Consider the following 5044-nt stretch of genomic DNA (forward strand, 5'->3'; position numbering starts at 1 on the left):
TTGGTTGTGTTGTGTGTAGGTTCCACATTGTTCAACAGGTAAACATCCTGAATTCCAAGAACTAGAGACTGAGGGGCCATTTTGATGGCATATTGAGTACAATCTGATGTGATTCCTTCGAAAGCATCTCTTCTGATCCGTGCCAAGGCTGTATCTCCTTGGTGCATAGTACACAAGTTGCTGCAATGGCTGAATGAGCATGTACCACCAGAAGCAAGGAATTGTAACGTGTTCTGAACCAGCACATAATTTCTTGACTGAATCAGCTCAACATCATAGTAACAACTGAAGTTTTGAAAGAGCTGAGTAATAATAAAATAGTGCTTGCAGCTTGGGTTCCATGATTTAGTAGATGGTCCACTATTTTTCCATTAGCAATCAAGGTGTTGCAGATTCCCGTGGATGGCCTGCTTGAACTTTTTATTATTTTTCTCAATCAGTAAGAAATGAATCTGATTTTTTAGTCCAATCATAGACAACTTTGTAATGTCACGTTTTGACTGCCTTAGAGCATCTCCACCGGCGTCCCCGATAGCGGTCCCGATAGCATTTTGGGGGCCGGCAGTGAAAATGGGCTCGCACCGGTGCGCCCCAAACGGCGCCGGCTAATTGTGGAGCCCAATAGAATCGCCGGCAACCCCGTGCCGGCCCCTTCGCCAAGGACGCGAATCGGGCGCGCCGGCACCTCGAGGCACATCTGAAAATGAGCGTGGGCTCCGCCTGACAGCCAGACACACCGATTTCCTACTTCCTACACACGCCCGAGCCGACTTCCACCCCTCTAGATCGCCACCATCGTCGTCATCGCCGCGGCCCCCCTACTTGCAATAGACACCGCTGACTGTCTAGGAACCACCGTCCATCGATACGGCCGCCACCCCCTCGACCGGTGGCCGCTGTTTCGCCCGGAACAGAGCTCGCCGCCACCGCAATAGTATCGCCCCGCCTGCAAAGTGTTCGTCCGATTTCCGCAATGGACAGTGATGATGAGATGATGGTGCAGCTATTCACGGAGGAGCAGAACGCTCAGGCAGTTCGGCGGCAACAACAGCAGCTGATTCTGATGAACATGTTGCGCGTTTGCCAGCCTTTCTTGGTCGTGCCTCGGTGCGGCGGCTCAAAGCCAAGCAAGAGGAGGAACATCAACCGACATCGTGAAGCCGGCGCAATGCTGCTTGACGCTGACTACTTCAACGACGACGCGACTTATTCACCGAAGGAATTTCGGAGCCGGTTTAGGATGAACAAGGAGCTGTTCTTGAAGATTTTCCACGACGTCAGGGAGTACGACAAGTACTTCATGACCAAGAAAGATTGCACAGGTTTGTGGGGCTTCACCTCAATTCAGAAGTGCACTGCTGCATTGCGCTGTCTTGTATACGGAGCTCCTCCAGATACATCCAATGACTACCTACGGATGGCAGAGTTGACATTTACAGAGACTCTCTACAGGTTCCGCCAAGCCGTCATAGTGGTGTTTTCTAAAGACTATTTGACAGCACCAAGAGAAGATGATACAACTCGGATCCTGCAAAAGAATGCAGCAAGAGGGTTTCCTGGGATGCTCGGAAGCATTGACTGTATGCATTGGGCCTGAAAGACTTGCCCTTTTGCTTGGAAGGGGATCTACAAGGGGCATACTGGTGAGTGCAGTGTCATTCTTGAGGCGGTGGCAGACCATGAGTTTTGGATTTGGCATGCATTTTTGGCATGGCAGGAACAAACAATGATATCAACGTGCTGCAGCGCTCTCCGGTGTTTGCCAGGCTAGCTGAGGAACAAGCTCCTGCCGTGAACGTTGAGGTAAACGGCCACGCATACAACAAGGGGTACTATCTAGCTGATGGTATCTACCCTATGCTACATTTGTGAAGACAATTCCCTCTCCATCAAACGAGATAGAAACCTATTTTGCAACATGCCAGGAAGCAACACGCAAGGATGTTGAGCGTGCTTTTGAGGTGCTTCAACAGCGTTTCGCCATTGTCAGGTACCCTGCTCTCACTTGGTCTGAGGCACAGATGTGGGAGGTGATGAACGTTTGTGTGATCATTCACAACATGATCATTGAGAGCGAGCGCGACGCACCTGCGCAGGATGATCATCCATTTGATTATCAAGGGCCACTAGCTGAGGTAGAGCATATACCCCAAGAATTTGCTGTTTTTTTTCATATGCACAATAAAATTCGAGATGCAGGTGTCCATGCATAGCTGAAGGTGGATCTAGCTGCGCATTTGTGGGCGAGGAGAGGAGCAGCCAACAATGTATGATTTTATTTCTATTTGTTTGTCTCTATGAATAATTAAAGTACTATTTATTTGTTGGGTTGTATGAATAATTGAAGTACTATTTATTTGATTGATTGTATGAATAATTTAATTCTATTTGTTTGATTGATTGTATGAATAATTTAATTCTGTTTGTGTGATTGTTTGAATAAAATATGATTGATATGTTGTTTCAAAATATTGTAAAAAAAATAAATATGGGCCGCCGTTTGGGGTATCGGTATGGGAGCAGCCTCCTCAAAAGAAGGATGCATGCCGGCGCTCCCGAACGGAGGTGCCGGCGCCTCTGCCGATGCCTATTTGGGACTGCCGGTGGAGATGCTCTTACTAGCGTGCCAAAACTTCATGAATAATCTGACCCAGGCTATAGCGAGCCCGCTCCACAAGTATTTCATAGAAGTTCAGATTTTTTGCACATTGGTCAGTGCAAGCTGTTATTTCTTCCATGGCAGCTAGTAGCAAGCATAGTAGAGTATATTGTATATATGGTGCTGACAAGCAAATGCACTTCAGCGGCATCTCGTGCAGCACTAGAAAATCACCTTTCTTTGGAAGCATTCCAGAATGAAATAAATTGATTTGCGCAGTTGATACGCCTGGATCACATAGCCTGGCAATTACAAAAAGTTGCTGAATGAGTTCCTAAGTGACGTAAGGGCCTATATGTTCCCAGTGCGAATCATGTTGATGCTCACATGTTCCTGGACTAAAGCCACTCAACCTTCACAGTAGAATTTTACCGAACATATGATCCATGCAATTAGTGGTGCTGGCAATTTTCTCAATCTCTTGATGATCAATAGTGAGCTCAAGAAACAACAACAAGCCACCAATATAAGTGAGAGCGTGATCACCAATTTCCATGTCCCACGTCATATCCATCGGAAGCATTCCTGAAAATGCTCTAGTAGCGGTATGTACACAAAGCTCCAGAAAAATTGATATACCACCAACATAACCTCATTCAGAAGCAGAGTTTGATACACCATATCTGTCGCATCCATCACATGTTCCAGAAATAGAGATGAGCTTCCAATATCAGTGAGGTTCTCCTGTGAGTCCTCCTTAACCCAAGATTTTGTCAGATGAGCCATATCCCACGAACTTGCCTCTCCCACAATCTGTTGTTCATATGTATCATGTGGCACATTGTCAACTGGGTGCTCGGAAATCAGTTCATGCATGTCGTGAGACATCATGTGGACAACATTTGCCTCACCCACCATGCTAACTGACCTAATTTGAATTCCATGAAACACTGGACGAGCAACACCTACAGTTGATATCTCAGATGGAAGCATTTCCACCTGCAGCCCCCAACGGAAATCTCTAGAACTGTAGTGTGCTTCCACTGCATCCATGAACTGAGACCAATCACCAACAACTTGACGCAACTTGTATGCCTCAAACCACTCCTTGGCTTCACCATCCATGTGCATTCTAGCAGCAATAACCCACAAACACTTGCTTATATTGAAGCGGTGGAAGTACTGAAGACATTGAACTCGCTAGAGGCCTAGATTCGTGCCATTGAAAATGTGGGAAAGATTTTCTGCATACTGGTCTATGTGGACAACACGAGCACGGGCAACTGAAACTTCCGACACCTGGTGAGGACAAAAGTCGAACACCTTGTGGACGTGGCAGGAGCGAGGACGACGCCCTCATGAACAACACCAACAACAATGACCCGATGCTTGGTGACTAGGGAGGACGACGATGGATTCATCGTCGGCTTGTCCCCCACACGATCCTGCACGAAAATCGGTGTGGTCGTCGTGGCCAACGAAGAAGTGGTGGTCACCTGCCCTCCGTGCTCTTTGACCCCCAAGTGCTGCGCACAAGAGTCCAGCAGCGCCCGTGACTCATTGAGGCTCACCATGGTTGCCGCTAGCCGCTCTTCCATGGTTGCTACCGCCTCACCCATCAAATCCACCAACTGCAGCTCCGAAGATGGCTTGGAGGTCGCTGTTGTGAATCCTCCCTGAATCCGAGCAAACCCACCCCAGATTTATAGAAATTAGGGGAAATCAAAATCAACCCCCAAATCTTAGGCCGCTTGCAGGAATTCGACTCAAGATCTCGCGAATTGGTAATCAGCGACAAACTCTACCCCAGTGGAACGAGACTGGAACCTGATACCAATTGTCACACCCCGCCCCCTTGCCAGTATGATTGCTGATGTGAGGCACCATCGCGATTGCCTCAATTCATCTGGAACAGAGAGCAGAGGGAGAGTAGAGAGCAGAGTTTGGTTTTATTCCAATCTTCAAACTAGTTTGATGCCCGAGACTGCTACTTGTCTTCTCCTTTCTACACTCCAGACCAAGCCTCTAACTCTTGTCTAGTGGCAGAAAGCCCATATGCTCCTGGCCCAACACATGGCCATATTATGAGTGTTACAGAGGTGGATGCTCTCATGCGAGGATGTTGGTCAAGGTGGTGGATCACTTGTTATTCTCCAACTTCGTTGATGGGATACATTGGATCTTGATCAAAGATAGCACATAAACGTCCCCCAGTTAACTTGCCACAACGACATGTTCTTTGCTACTTGTGGCAATGGATCTATTCATCTACTCACCAAATCTTGTTAATGATGGTGTTTTTTTTGGATCTCGTAATAGTAGATATTCCACTACTAGAAAAAGGAATATTGATAAACGGATTACCCATGGCACAACAAACTTTTGGTGTGCCGCTGCTATTATCCGTGATGCACTAAAAAAGGATGTGCCACTAGTATGTCCTTC

The sequence above is a fragment of the Lolium rigidum genome, chromosome 6 (genome assembly GCF_022539505.1).
Source record: "Lolium rigidum isolate FL_2022 chromosome 6, APGP_CSIRO_Lrig_0.1, whole genome shotgun sequence".
NCBI classification, from domain to species: domain Eukaryota; kingdom Viridiplantae; phylum Streptophyta; class Magnoliopsida; order Poales; family Poaceae; genus Lolium; species Lolium rigidum.